This window comes from Mastigoproctus giganteus, chromosome 1, assembly GCF_048544385.1.
Source record: "Mastigoproctus giganteus isolate SK-2022 chromosome 1, ASM4854438v1, whole genome shotgun sequence".
Lineage (NCBI taxonomy): Eukaryota > Metazoa > Arthropoda > Arachnida > Uropygi > Thelyphonidae > Mastigoproctus > Mastigoproctus giganteus.
In genome coordinates, this window is record NC_143575.1 from 91,917,470 (window position 1) to 91,934,277 (window position 16,808).

At 35.1% G+C, this 16,808-nt stretch overlaps 1 protein-coding gene across 10 annotated transcripts in view; it reads right to left on the bottom strand.

The window, feature by feature from the left end:
- Positions 1 to 16,808, bottom strand: part of LOC150090991 (disintegrin and metalloproteinase domain-containing protein 11-like) — a 1,161,948-nt gene that overhangs the window by 512,258 nt on the left and 632,882 nt on the right. The gene's annotated exons all lie outside the window — the stretch shown is intronic.

A 16,808-nucleotide genomic window follows, 5' to 3' on the forward strand; every position in this document is an offset into this window, starting at 1 on the left:
AAGCAAAAGTAATTTTCAAAATAAGCATACAATTTAATTGTTGTAAGTGGGCAGTGATAAGGAAAGAAAATTCAAACCAGGAAGATTGTATAATATACAGTGAGTATATAAGGTTAATTCAAAAATTTCTCACAATGATTTTTATTTTCTTCAAAAATGAAGGCATGCACATACCTCAAAATTCTGTTTCCCTTAACGTTGTGCTTGAACAGAATTTTTTTTTTTTATCAGAAAATGAGGAGCTGTTATAAACAATTCAAGAAACCATTATGTATAACTAGGTTTAGTGCCAGAAAGTGTGTCATAGCGGTTTCTATGTATTTGTTTATGTACAGATGGGACATAAGTGCACATCTAGTCCATGAAGAAAGTTGAGATATTCATCCACATCCATATACCCAAATTTTTTAGCAGTAAGGACCCCAATATTTCAATATCCCAAATGACCTAACGATTATCTGTGTTATCAGATCCTTGGAAAAGCCTTTGATACTGTTGCATATGGAAGACTGCTGCACAAATTGGAGCAGTGTGGCATTGGAGGCAAATTGCTGCTATGGATAAAGGGATGGTTGAGTGGGAGAAGACAGAGTGGTAATCAATGGACACTGCTCTTCGTGGACTAATGCTATTAGTGGAGTCCCTCAGGGTTCAGTGTTGGGTCTATTGTTCTTTTCTGTATTTATAAATGATATTGATGATGGTATATCAGGCTTAATGTCCAAGTTTGCAGACAATACGAAGGTTGGCAGGGTTGTTAATGACACTAATGACAGTACACTGCTACAACAGGATCTAGAAAAGTTGAGCAGATGGGCTGAGAGGTGGCAAATGAAGTTTAACATTGACAAATGTAAAGTACTACATATGGGCAGCAGTAATCCCAGATTAATGTATCAACTCTGTGTACCACACTGACAGTGGTAGAGAATGAAAAGGACCTGGGGGTAATTGTGCAGGCAGATATGAAGTTTTCTGAGCAGTGCAGACAGTCTGCAAGAGTAGCTCATGGTGTCTTGTCAATGATATACAGGAATTTTGCTAGTAGGGATAAGGAAGTGATTATCCCCTTGTATAAGGCAATGGTCAGGCCACACCTAGAGTACTGTATACAGGCCTGGATGTTGTTGTTGTTGTTTTCGTTTTTTAGGAGCATTAGCAGCTAAGGCCATATTGCTCCGGGATATGCAGTGGTCATTCCCTGACCTTTCCGCATTTTGCCGTATTTGGTGGTGACGGGCTCGAACCACAGGCCTGGAGGCCTCATTTCAAGAAGGATGGAGAGCTGTTGGAATGAGTACAGAGAAGGGCAACAAGATTAGTGAATGGAACAAAGGGTTGCTCTTACGAAGAAAGGCTTAAGTTTTGCAAATTACAGTGTCTGGAGACTAGGCACCTGCGAGGTGATCTGATTGAGGTGTATAAAGTCTTGAATGGTTTGAGCATGCTCAATGCTGATGGGATTCTTCCTCTTGCTCAGAATTGCCTGAGAGGGCATAAATTCAAATTGAGGAAATGGTTGTAGGATAGATGTGCGGAAGTTTGCCTTTAGTCTGCAGGTGGTTGATTGCTGGAACAAACTTCCATCTGTCATTGTAGAAGTTGATAGCTTAAATAGATTCAAGGCAGAACTTGACAAACATTTGGAGCGAGTGGGGTGAAATAAGGGGGGGGGGGTTGGCTGATGCTATATAAGCTTGCTTTCTTGCATCATGTGCTTTTGCTACTGCTAATGCTAACATTATGCTTATAACAAAGTATATTGCTTTATGTGAAAATTTTTTAACAATAAAAATTATCTGATGTTTATATACTTATCATTATCGTGAATGTGTGAGCTAACCATCAATTTCTGACCATATCAGAACTTGCATACTTCTTTCAGATAATCATATGAGGCATAATGTTATATGTTTCTTGCACTCTAATTTCCAAGCAATTCATTACAATATAATTATAGAAATGTTTTATGTATGTATGCTCTAATGTGGTGTGTAAAACAGGGGGGGAGAGCTTATAATCAGCTTACCTTCAGCATGCATATTTTTTTTTGTAATGATCCTTATAAACATAGCTGCAAACTTTTGACTTTCAAAAAAGATAGATCAGACAATTTTAAGCAGGAGCAAAACATAATTTAGGAATAAATCGATTTAAAACAGGAGGATTTTGCAAACCATTTGCAGGAGTTTATCAAAAAAATAGGAGGAAAACAGAAGGGTTCTGTGAAGAGTTTTATCCCATAGACAATGTTAAAAATAGGAGTTATGTGCTCAACAATGAAATTAGTTAGCTAATTAGTTTATGTTTGATTTATCAAAAGAAATTAAAACATAGCCTGTAAAATCAAGAAAATTATAATAACAAACAAATTATTATTATAATTTCGTTATTATTATAATAAAGTCTGACAAAACTTTATTATAATAATTGAACAAATTGAAGTCTGCATTGCACTATAAATTAAACTTCACTGACAAAATAAATATTTTATATTAAAATACTCCCACAGAACTCTTTACTAGTACAGTATGCTTTCAAACATTAATTTACTTATGATTTTCCTGTCCTAAGCAAAGTAAGTTAATTAGACATCAAGTGATTTTGATTGTTCCAAGAAAGATACTGTTGCAGTCTTTGCCTTCTTCAGAAATGGTGAGTAAAAGTTTTATTCACAACAATGGCCCTGCTATCTAGACTTGGCTGTCAACAGCATTTCCAAAGCTTCACCAGAAAGAGATCTGAATTCAATTATTATTTAATTTAATTTAATTTTATTTTTTTACTTCGTTAAATATTCTATCCTTACACTCAGCATTGCTATGAGGAATTATTAAAATGCCATGAATAACTTGGGATAATTTGTTATGCTATATGCACCCTTTTAAGTTTCCCAAACAAGTACCACAGTACATCATTCTTCTTTCATAATAGCATCTCAGAGATACTCACACAAAATGACAGGACTAATGCTGCAAAATTTACTTTATCAAAATGACACCAAGAAGTACAGAAAACTTATTCTTAATATATTTCAAATTTGAAAATGATGCAATGTTATTGATGAAATTTGTGAAAATTTAGCATTTATAAGAACATTATTTTTCGAAGGGAACTTGTGTGCTACTTAGTCAAGCTTCCAGTAAAAAATGTTCTCATAAATGATGTTTTAACAATACTAAGTTCTGTTAGTCACATGCAGCAAAAAAAGTACTTCCTCACTAAATGGCCAAAAAAAGTACTTCCTCACTAAATGGCACCTCCATAGCTAGGTGGGCAGGAGCAGCGGTGCGTAGTACACCCTTCTTGATTAGACCAGGGTTTGAGCCTGTGAAAACCCACACAACAATAACATTCTTCGACATATCTAGGATAAATGATATCAGTATATCGATGCAAGGTACGTCAGATTGAACAGTTATATTTGGATTTTCAAATGCTGTCATAACATTTAACAGAATCAAGCAAATTGCTTTATTCACATCAGAAGAGAGAAATGTGAACACACCTTCTGAATTAGTGAGGATGACATGCCTAGAATTATCAGCTTGCTTGGCTTGTTTAGAATTGGTTTCACTGGAAGTTTGCAATTCAGAAGTTCTTTTTTTTTTTTTAGTTCGTCAATTTCTCCTCGTTAAAAACTTTTGGATCATTAACTAGATTAGAACATAAGTCAGTGCCAATCACTAGTAATCTCTTGTTGTACTTTTCAATTTGAAAACTCTGAAAAGCGTTCATATGGCTTTTTCTCACCACATCTAACCTCTTCTTTAAATACTTATAAGGCAATGGTCAGGCCACGCCTTGAGTACTGCATACAGGTCTGGAGGCCTCATTTTAGGAAGGATGTAGATTTGCTTGAGCATGTACAGAGAAGGGCAACAAGATTGGTGAAGGGAATGAAGGGATCCTCTTACCAAGAGAGGCTTAAGTTCTGCAAATTGCAGTCGCTGGAGACTAGGCACCTGCGTGGTGATCTGATTGAGGTGTATAAGGCCTTGAATGGATTGAGCACGCTGAATTCTGATGGGATCCTTTCACTTGTTCAGATTACAAACCTAAGGGGGCATAAATTCAAATTAAGAAAAGACAGATGTAGAACAGTGCATCAAATTAAGAAAAGACAGATGTAGAACAGAACAGAACCAGAAATTTGCTTGGCTAAAGCGGGTGGTTAATTGCTGGAACAAACTTCCATCTGTCATTGTGGAAGTTGATAGGTTAAATAAATTTAAGGAGGAACTGGACAGGCATTTGGAGGGAATGGTGTGATTTTTTTTTTGGCTGATGCTGCATAAGCTCATACACTTGCTTTCTTGTATCACATGCTACTACTACTTGTCAAAGGTTGCCACAGTTCTACCACTATGTTTACACTTTTAACCAAAGACAGTCAATGTGTACCCACATGCTTAAAAATCTTTTTAACTTTAGTGGTGTACATCAGTTAAAATTGTTTAAATCTTCTTTCACTTCAACACTTCTTTCTATATAGTGGTAAAAATGTCAACTAAATGCAGCCCCCCTTTTCAGCCCACAAGTTTAAGTTTATAAACAAAGACAATACTCAATTTATCTTTTATTACCTTTGCTACTCCAGTTTTTAGGCCCATCACAACAGGTGTTATAGAGACTAAATGTCAGACAGTTTTTTGAAGGAATCTCACATGCTTTCTGACTCTTCAGAAGATGCATTGTGTTTGTACCCTGTGTACTCCAAATTGAAAGCGATCTGCGTTTTTTTTTTTTTTGTATTATGAAAGGTTACTATAATCTTGTGCAGCAAAAGCCTCAGGCTTCCTTGCACCATATAGCTAATAATAATAATAATAATAATAGTCATCACTACATCTTCTTTTACATCATATTTCTTTGGCATCTTACTGAAAGACGCTGTTAATTATATTCACATCACACAAGTAATCACAATGATATTAGCATTAATTGAGGTATATGATGCAAGAAAGCAAGTTTAGAGCATCAGCTAAAAAAAAAAAAAAACCTTCCTATTTCACCCATCTGTTCACTCCAAATGTTTGTCTAGTTCAGCCTTAAATTTATTTAACCTATCAACTTCCACAACAACAGATGGAAGTCTGTTCCAGCAATCAACTCCCGCTGGCTAAAGTCAAACTTCCGCACATCTATTTTACAACCATCTTTCCTCAATTTGAACCTATGCTCCCTCAGGTTCTTAATCTGGCCAAGTGGAAGTATCCCATCAGCATTGAGCCTGTTGAACCATTCAAGGCCTTATACACCTCAATCAGATCACCCGTCAGGTGCCTAGTCTCCAGATGCTGCAACTTGCAGAACTTAAGCCTGTCTTGGTAAGGGCACCCCTTTGTTCCTCTCACCAATCTTGTTAACCTTCTCTGTGCTCATTCTAGCAACTCTACATCCTTCCTAAAAGGAGGCCTCCAGACCTGTACACAGTACTCAAGGTGTGGCCTGACCACTGCCATATACAAAGGGATAATCATCTCCTCATCCCTGCTAGCAAAATTCCTATATATCTTTGACAAGACCCCATGAGTTGCTCTGGCAGCCTGTCTGCACTAAACTTTATATCTGACTGCACAATTATCCCCAAGTCTTTTTCAGTCTCCACTTACCTGAGTGTAGTACCACATAGTTGGTACATTTCTCATATTTTCAGACGAATCATTATTACTATATATTATAGCATATATGACTGGATATTACAGAAAACAATCCTGTTATTGCTCATATTTCTATTTTGCAATGTAGAGTAGTACAACTGATGGCCAATTTGTTAATGAAAATAAGCAGAAGTTAAAATTTTGTTTTAACTTATTAGCCATATAGTGCAAATTCAATTTTAATATAACTTTACTATTTTTTTAAATAAGGAGAAAAACTGTTTTCAAAAAGGCAGAGAAACTCTGAGAAATGTCACAAAATATACAAAGTGATACAGAAGAGGTCAAATCAAATAAAAAATGTGGCTTCTCGATTATAAATCTGTTGAGTTGGGAGGTTATGCCTTATAGGTTTCTGAAAACAATAAAACTTCCATACTATTAAGATAGTGAAAAGCTAGGAAGAAACTTGCTCGCAATTTCCATAGAATAATTAATACATGGTATTAAAACTATGGTAACTCATGGAGGTTGATAATTTGAGAGTATAATGCATACTACAAACACTATCCCTTTTACATTAATTTTTTTTATCACTAAGAAATTCATAATACAGGTAGTTCGCAACTTTATGAGTTAATTTGTTCCTAACATGCTCGTAAAGCGAAATCTGGTAAAGCGGAAATTTTTATCCCATAGACATAATGTTAAAAATAGGAGTTACGTGCTCAACAATGAAATTAGTTAGCTAATTAGTTTATGTTTAAACAATGATTGAATTATCCAAAAAAATTAAAACATAGCCTGTAAAATCAAGCAAATTATAATAATAAAGAAATTATTTATGACTTACAAATTTTAAAGAATTCTTCATCATCATCATTGACGAAATGCACATTGTTGATCACTCATTATTGACTTGGCACTCGTTGGTTTGTTGCACAAAGAGTCGTCTTCTTCAGAAATGCTTCAAGAGGCATTTGTTTCCAAGATAATCTTCTCTTTTCTTTATTAATTTTAATAGCATGCATAAGCATTTTTTAAAGGAACGCACAAATTTTAACTAACACAATTTGAGCAGAGTAACAAGTTTACAAAGCTTAAAAAAAGGAATGAAGAGAAGGTTCTGAAAATTTATTTGTTTTTTATACGATTGGAGATTTCAGTAAAGGGGAAACATATTTCACCATAATAACGTAAAAAACCACACAATTCCAGCTATCGGTATTTTTACAAATGCAATAACATGGAGTTTACTACCCGTTTATAATTGCTTGCAGTAACAGAAAGGCCCAATAAACTGGAAAGTGCAAATTGTTTTTATTGTTTTATGGTCGTGATCTCTAGAAATGTGCTTTAGAAAAATGTCACAAAGCAGTTCAAAATTGGTTCTTATAACAGAGCATAATTATGATAACGATGAAAGTGTAGTGCATTTTAATGATTTGAATTGGTAACTAATACAAGTTGCACTATAAGAATGACCTTTTAGAGAGTTATATAGAGAAAATTTCAACTTCTGAGGTCATGGAACGAATTACAAAAAAACAATGTGTTATTGGGTTCGCATTACAATATTTTCCCGATACTATTATTATTATTATTAGCCATATAGTGCAAGGAAGCCAGAGGCTTATGCTTCACCAGCCAAAAAAAAATCCCCGAGTTACCCTGAGAGAGAGAGAGAGAGAGAGAGAGAGAGAGAGAGAGAGAGAGAGAGAGAGAGAGAGAGAATCAGAAGTAGAAAGGAATCACCAAGAAAGAGAAGAATGATGATGATATCCAGCTCAGGACCCTGGGTGTGCCAAGCCCATACTCACTAGATGTGAGCTCCCGAGATACGATGGTGTCTCTGGAATGGATTAATATCGTAAAGGGGGTACACTGTATTGTATAGCTATGCGCGTGGTTTGAAATGCAGTATTTATGAATGTTTAACATTTTTTGCAATTAATGTTCATATTTTCGATTTTGTTGATACTTAATACTTTGAAAAAAAAAAAAAAAAAAAAAAAAAGAAAAGAAACTTGTAAACCCTGGAATTCGTAAAGTGGGAACTGCCTGTATTTGCAACTGGGCAAAATGCCCTGCAATTATTGGAGATTTGAACAAGAAGAAATTTGATGGCATTGGAATAGTTGCTACTTGCTTATCATTTTCCATAATATATATGAGAGAAAGCTCTACCAGAAAACGGATGCAGAGGGAATAAATTAAAAATAAAATTTAGTTAGGTGAGCTAGGAGTTGAACAGATGATTCATACACTTGAAACTGTTAATAATAAATTTCTACTTTACTGCAACCAGCTATCTGTAAAACTGAAATTCATTATGGTGTTCTATCGATGATCTATCGAACTTTTGCAAGTAGAGATAGAGACATGATAATCCCATTATATAAGGCTTTTGTTAGACCACACTTGGAATACTGTGTTCAAGTATGGAGACTGCACCTAAAGAAAGACATCAAGTTTCTTGAAAGGGTGCAAAGACGGGTAACTCACCTGGTGAGATTGGCAAAAGGGTGTCCTTATGAAGAAAGACTTCGAATATGTGGGTTGCAGAGTTTAGAAACTAGACACCTTAGAGGAGATTTGATTGAGGTGTTTAAGGCTCTGAGAGGCATCAGTAAAATGAATGAGGACAAAATTTTCAAGATTATAAATGATGCTAGAACTAGGGGATATAAATTCAAGTTACGGGAGGAGATGTTTAGATTTGATTGCAGGAAGTTTTATTTTAGCCAGCGAGTTATAAATTACTGGAATAAGTTGCCTACATGGGTGGTAGAGGCTGACAGTTTGGGGAAATTCAAAGGTCATCTGGATAGTACCTTCAGGTGAGGGAAACACATAGGATGATAGGTTTAATTTCCTTTTCTTTTATTAATTATTAGTTTTTTATCATTGTTTTATTCAGTTTTTTTTTTTTGGCTGGTGCAGCATAAGCCATAGGCTTTCTTGCACCATGCGGCCAATACTAATACTAATACTAAAAATACTAATACAACCATTACAAAAATTAGATAAAAGATAAAAGCTATACTATAATAAAAAAGTAAAAAATATAAACAATTAAAAGCAATAAGATACAGAATCATAGAATACATTATCATTAACTGTAACAATAATGAATTGTACACATTAATTTTAATAATAAGGTGCAAAAATTTGCCACTGGACTCAGACTATATAAAAAAAAAAAAAAAAACTGGATCTGTTAACAAAAAAAAAGTTGCTTGTGTTTTTTTAAAGTATGTGGTTCTTTGTTAATGCAATAAAAAGACATCAAAAATTGATTATTAGTATATTTTAAATGAAAAAGCAAATATTACATATTCTATTGGAATAATCAATAAAAGCCATTCTTTAAAATTTATCTGCCAACAATCAACTGCTGTGGTGCTCCAATTGCCTTTTTTATTTAGTTTAATGACCCAGCCCTCCAAGTGTTGACAGCATATCTACAATTATGTCGGTCTGCTATAGAGTAGACTGCAGTATAATCTAATTGGCTAGAGTATAAAGACTACTATATAGTAAAATATATGCTACTACTGTGGTGTATAAAGTCTACTATATTAACGAAATATCCAACTTCTGTCCATGTGTTTGCATGTATCTCCAAGCTCCTATACTGGTAACTGCCCATTCCCTCTTTGATTGTACCTTAATTCAGTAACTTTTCCAGGTTATTCCATCCATCAAAATTACAATCAAGTATGTGATTCCAATTTCTTTATTTTTGTAATGACTGTTTTTGCTTTTCCCATCTTTTGTTTCTCTACTTATAAGGGGAAATTTTCATTAGCTCCATGTTTCCTTTCTGTTTCTATATCAGCATTCTCTTCATTAACCTTGTTTCTGTTCATCTTAAATTTTTTCATATGAACAAAAGGGAAGACAGTTTACTGTCTTCTACCTTTTAACAATGGATCATGTCTTTTGTAACTACAATATACTGCAACTGTTGTCTTTCAATTGTGTGCCTTATTTGTTGTCTGTTTATTAGTTGCTTGTCTATATTCCACAAAAGTAACTGAATGGGCAAATAGCCTTTTCTTTAATTTCTTTAAGAATTAGAAAGAGCTTTAATTCTTTTCTCTTCTCGAGTTCTTAGGCTAATGCTTCCATATGCTGACTGCAGTAAGCAAGAGACTAAATAATCTGGTGTGGTACTGAGCAGGTGTAAGCATGAAAGCATTAACAAAATTAGACTACTGAGGACAATGGACAAAACTAGCCATTAACTCTCTTAAAAAAGCAACCAATGTGTTATGGACAAAGTAAAACAGGTTTTTGAAACACAATATGTTCTTAGAAATGGTTTAAATGAGGTGGCAAGTCATGAAAAAAAAAGTTTCAACAGCATAATAGGAGCATGAAAACTTTTCCTTATAATCCCTATGCATTTTTATAACTATATGTGTTTGGATATATGAAAATATTTCAAATAACAAAATATATTACCAACCTTTTTCAGCTACTGATGAGTTTTGGAGCTATTGAGTAACTATGCCAGTGATACTTGCATGATCTGCTCGATGAACAGTTGAATCCTTAGCACAAAAAATTGGGGTAGAATTTTTCTCATTGTGGTCTGTGCTTGTTAACAGAGAGACTGCTTCTACAGGGATGGAATACACTTAAATAGAAGGAGTGCAAGAATATTTGCTGATGCTATTGAGGCAGTATTAGGCAGTTTTGGAAAACTGCTAGCTTGTGGGGGGGGGACCATAGACTAATAGATTAACAGTAGCCACAGGCAGTGATGAAAGGGATTCTTGTACTGCTTCTAATGGAATGAGCAGTACAATGGAAAGAATGTTGCTTGGGATTTCAAGAACTGATGGGAGTCATCATGGAACAAGTAAATACATGGGCTGTGTTAATGTAACTAAGAGTAAGAACAGGTACATGTATGCTTGTACACCAATGCTAGGAGTATTGGTGTACTAAATCATGGCACAACTAGTTAAAGAAGCATTGCAGGACCATCTAGACAGGAGTGAAATTATAGTTAAGACACAGCAGTTTGTTAAGGGAAATCTTATCTCACCAATTTGATTGGATACGATGATGTGGTACAAAGGAACTGGATGTGAAAATAATTTTGATATTATATACTTGGATTTCAGGAAAGCTTTTGGTACAGCTGCACATGGAAGACTGCTGTACAAATTGGGGCAGTATGGCATTAAGGGCAAGTTGCTGTTATGGATAAAGGGATGGTTGAGTGGGAGAAGACAGATTGGTAGTCAATGGACACTGCTCTTCCAGGGACTAATTTTATTAGTGGAGTGCCCCCAAGGGTCAATATTGAGCCCATTGTTGTTTTCTGTATCTATCAATGATGATGAAGGTATTTCAGGCTTAATGTACAAGTTTGCAGATTAATGACAGTAATGATAGCACACTACTGCAACAGGGAATCAATGTAAGCAGGGGGGGGGGGTCGAGGTGTGGTGTCCACACCACACAGAGGAATGCCGCCCCTCTGTGACAGATGACTCTCACCAACTGGTACAATACCACCACTTAGCTTATTGGAGGCTTGAAGTGGTGGAACCCATATTTAGTCTCCAGAGCAAAGTTCTGGTCAATTCTACCCAACCCCTTCCATCATGCAATATCATTGATGTCCTTTGAGGTTATGATGAACACCTTGGCGAGATCCAAACTTCCTTACATTTTGAGGGTATGGCTCTAAAACGATGTTCGCAGGCCAGTCACTAGTTAGTACAGTGGACAAAACCTATTGGTAACTCTCTAGAAGGCTTCCGGATCAGCTAGTGTATAATTTTGCTGCCTCTACTCTGACAGATAGTGACTGGAGGGAGTTCAAGTAGTTGTTTTAAGAGCTATTGTTCAAGAGCTATTTGTATGCAGGAGACATTGTTGAGGCCATGTTAGATTAAGGATCTGGGTATATTCTTACCATGTGTTCACCACATCCAAAAATTTCATTCCTTCATACAGCATGTCTCCCCCCACTTTTTCTTACTATTGAATGCACCATGAATTGTCAAACTAATAGAGTACACTTATCTGTGAAATGATCTAAACCTCCTAAACACTTCCTAATTCATTTCACATACGTGGTCTCAGTTCTAATCTCAATGGTGTCCATTTCCACTTACATACTGCCAAACCCCATGTACTTTTTCTGACAGAATCTCAGTTATTGGTTGATTCAACCACTGCTCATCTCAGTTGCCCAAATCATTCGCTGTACGATTCCTTTACCTCAAAGGTGGTACTCGTGCATATGTCAATTCCGATATTCCCTGTCAGACTTGGTAATTTGGAATCTCCTCTTTTCAATCTTCTCAGGCTTAAAATCTTCTACCTCATTCTGTCAAATTTATCTGTTGTCTCTACCATTCTCCCAACTCCACTAATCACTTGGAACTCTTTGACTTTCTCCAGTCCAACTTTCCTAACAGTGAGATAATTTTCCATGGTGATTTTAATGTTCACAACTCCAGCTTACTCCTGTTTTCTAGTCACACAATCCCAGCTGGTCATGATGTTGAGGCTTTTGCAATTACTAATGACCTTGCACAGATTGTTAATTAACCTACCAGAATACTGGACAATCCTAACCATACAGCCATCACCTTGATCTTCATGGTTGAAGAGAGTGGTTCGTTAGGCACATCAGATCACAACTTGGGATTGTCTCTTCTCCAATGGAGCGTTTATCTCATGACTATTCTCAACCTCATGTTGTTTGGCATTAAAAGAATGCAGAATGAGATGACCTGTGAGATTTTTTTCTTCTTTTCCTTGGTCGGATTCTTTTTCAAAACTTCAGATGTCAACATTTGCTCAAATCGTGTCAGTGAAATTATTCTTGTAGGAATGGAATCCTTTATTCCATACATTATCTGAACCTTGGTTTTACAATAAATGTGCTAAGGCTGTTCAAGAAAAGAATGTTGCATATTGTAATTAGCTTGTTTCCAATTCTTCAGTTTCATTTTCTGCCTACACCAAAGCTTGCAACAATTGTAAAGCAGTTATCAATCAGTCCAAACTAGATTTTGAGCAGGCTAAGAATAGAAAACTTGCTTCTTGCCCTAATGGTAGCTGAGCATTCTGGTCTCTTACCAAAGCTATTGGCTGCAACTTTTGCCCGTCTCTGCTCCCACCTCTATCAAAACCAAATAGTTCTATTGTCACTTCAGCCAAGGATAAGCTGACCTACTATAGCATCCCATTTTTCTTCCAACTCATGTATTAAGAATCTTGGTAAATCACCTCCTACCATTCCCAGCACTCTCCATTCAATGTTTCCTGTTGCCTTCTGTCAAAAGGATTTTGACCAATCTTGATGTTAAGAGAGCTCTGGGTCCTGACGGTAAAGGTGTTTTTCCTTCTGCTTGGAAATTTGCTCATATCCAGCCAGTTCAAAAAAAAAGGGTGACAAATCCCTCCCATCCAATTATTGTCCCATTGCAATTACTAAGACTCTTTCTAAAGTAATGGAGAAATCAATTAACTGCCAACTCTTAAACTATCCAGAAACCTTCCGTCTGATTAACAATTGCCAGTATGGATTCTGTCAGTGTTGATCCACTGGTGATATTCTGGCTTATGTTACCCATTTATGGACAAATTCAGTGGAAAATTTGGTAAAACAAAAGCAGTTGCTCTTGACATCTCAAAGGCTTTCCATCATGTCTGGCATAAAGGTCTTCTAAACAAGCTTCCATCTTATGGTTTGCCAACTGTTTTTTGTAATTGGTTATCCAGTTTTCTCTCTGACTGCTCACTGAGGGTGATGGTAGATGGCTCTCTATCTTCTTATGCTGATGTTCCCCAAGGTTCAGTTCTTTTCTCCATTCTTTTCCTCTTTTATATTAATGATCTTCTTTCATTTACTGGAAATCCTATCCATAGTTTTGCCGATGATATCTCAGTTGCTACTACAACTAATAATAATTATTACAATGATAAAATATTCTAAGTGTTGTCAGCTGATGTATTTCTGTATTACTTTGGAAAGATGTGAAATAATTTCAAAGGAATGTAAATTAAGAGGGAGCTATTTGTAGATCTTTTTAGGAAATGACTAGATATTAGAAAATTTCTGTGTAGTATGAAAAAACACAAGTGGAATGAGGAAGTACAATAAGGCAAAACAAAGCAAAGAAGTATAAGCAGTGGCTCTGGATCACAGATTTTAATAACATGTGGAGCAATACCTGAAGATTTTTGTTGGTTCACACATACGCAGACTTCTGGATATATCCAATAGTCTCACCTAGTGAATGGGCATAACTGAATGATATAATCTGATGATATTATTGGATTATTAGTAGTAATGGCATTGATTCAGAAAGCAAATTTATAAAGCGTTGGCAAAAAAAAAACATTTCATATAATCGATCCATCCCCTTCAATAATCTGTCTATTTCTCCCTCAAATTTATTCAAACTGCCCACTTCCACAACACCAGATGGAAATCTGTTCCAATAATCAACCCTCCACTGGCTGGTGGCAAACCTCTGCACATTTGTCATGCAACCATTCTTCCTCAATTTGAATTTATGCCCCTTCATGCATGTAGTCTGAACAAAAGGAAAATGCCATCAGCATTGAGCTTCCTTGATACAATGATATAATCAAAATAATTGAATGATTTGGTATAATCAAAAACCCGATTGCGACCTCTTGATTTTGCCTGTCACTAGTCTCTCCAACATGACGGTGCAAGCAGAGGAATTGGTAGCTGCAGAATGCTAGACTGCTGAAATTTCAGCCATTTGACTCATGACAGGACCTGAATATCAGGTCCCTCACCATTTTAACTTCTGAGTGTTAGCCTTAGCTATCATCATTGGAAGAATATCTACAGTAAATTTCAAGAATCATAAGATGGAAAGAAATGCTATATATAAAGGCTGTTCAAAAATATTGAGATAGCATACATAAACTGTACCACCCAATTAGTTAATGTTACTTGAAATGTTATCACACATCAAGGCAAATTATCAGCTCATTCCACTCCTTCAGTTATTTGGGTTCAATATTTGAAGCCAGAATGGTTTTGTGATATATCATGTTTAAACATGTCTGATAATACAGAAGAACAAAGCTCATACATTAAATTTTGTAAGTAAATCCAAAAGACAGCAATTAAAACTTATCACTGATGCAACTAGCATTTTGAAATGAAACAATAAGCATGAACGAATTTCTGAGTGAGCCATCATTTAAAATATGGGTGAATATCTTCAAAAGAGTATTCTGGGCAAGCAGTGGAAACTGAAATAGTAATCAGTAACAGCCCAGCTTGCACAGCAATTTTTAGCTAAAAAAAAATCTAATTGAGAGAGCTTCTGTATCCACTGGATGTAAAGTTACTTTTTTTTTTCTGTTCCGCATTCTGTTTCTTTAATTAAACTGAGTTTACAAGGAGCTTCCAGCACTAGCATGAATGGTGAAATAATTATGCACATGCCTACTCTGAATGGAATATCTTCTGACCTCCCGCATTAGATTCAATGCCCTTTAAGTTGTTGGCTGCACTTAGTGATGCACTGAATGATGTAAGCAAATAATGGAAATCAATTTACTGCATGCCTATACATAGAGAAAATATTTTTTTTCAACCAAAGCAAAAAAAAGTGTGGTAGCAGCCTCTCAAAAAAAAGTCAAGTAATATGCATAAAGAATCAATTCCTTAAAAAACTATACACAACTGCATGGTCATCAAGTCATGGCACTATGTCAGCAGCTCGTTTTCATTAAAGTGATATTATAAAACACTTAAGTATATTTATGTAAAATATTATGTACAAAAACTCAGAGGAATGAAAACAACTGGAACCTTAAAAATATATGGAAACTTCAAAATTATTAAATGACATTTAGTGTTGAAAATGTCTTAAAACTCAAAATGAAAATGCATTTTAAGCAAAAGAAATGGCAGGAAATTATGTGGAATCATTACATGATTTCAGGAATGAATTCTGAAGGTAAAGAAAATACCTATAACTGTGAAAAAAACATATGAAAGACCAAATATTTATTTATAAAAGAACAGAAACTGTGAACCAAACTTAATGATGACATTAAGGGAATACCAGCAACTTAGCTATCCACAACAAAGTTTTTTGAAGCAACCATGTTTCATGACAACCTTTACAGAAACAAAAATACATAACTAGTATTAAAAATACGTTTTCAGGAATGAACTATGTCATTAGAAATTTTCAGGTTTATGCATCCTGCTAATTTTGTTTAAGCAAGTGATAATCAGCTTTTTAGATTTACCAACAAGTTTGCTCAGCAGGATTCTTTTAATCTGACTCCTGATTTTTAGTGACAGTCTTTCTCTTTCTTTGCACGTGTGTGTGTGTGTTTTAAACTCTGCCGGTGACTATTTCAAGTCCTGAAAGATCATTATCTAAATTAAAGTTAGCATAAAATTATGCTTAAAGTCTAATTGTGCAAACTATTTATCAGCTGTAAGTTTCTTTAGCATTAAAGCTAACAAAGTTTGTGACAATTAGATAATAAAAAGATTGTGGAAGATTTACTGAAAAAAATTTCTCTGAGATAATGTTTCACTTTTATAAATTACTAAATATCTTAAAAACTCCACTTTGAACAATCCCTAATTAAAAATATTTGTGTAATTAAATGAAATACTTTTCACTCGTTTTTTATATTCACATATAAAGTTTTAAATTAATCTTTCTTTTCTAAGAGACACTTATTAAATAAACAGATAACTATTAACAAATGTTTATTTAGGGCAGTTCATTGCTGAAATTAATTTGTTAAGATATATATTCACCCCAGGGTCTCATATCTGGTGAGTATGGGCTTGGCACACCCAGGGTCCTGAGCTGGATATCATCATTCTTCTCTGTCCTGGTGATTTCTTTCTCTCTCTCTCTCTCTCTCTCTCAGAATTTTTTTTTTTTTTTTTTGGCTGGTGCTGCATAAGCCTCATGCTTCCTTGCACCATATGGCTAATAATAATAATAATAATATATATATATATATTTTTTTTTTTAATTCCAAATAATGGTTAGAAAATTAACTATTGAATCACTTTTTATGTTGCTGTTTCCTTGCAAGCTAATACCTGAAAACAGTAATTTGACAGCAATTTCAGAGTGCCTTTGTAACTGTACTTTTGTGAATAAAGGCCTCTTATATTTTCCACCATGTCACAGTTTATAGCAT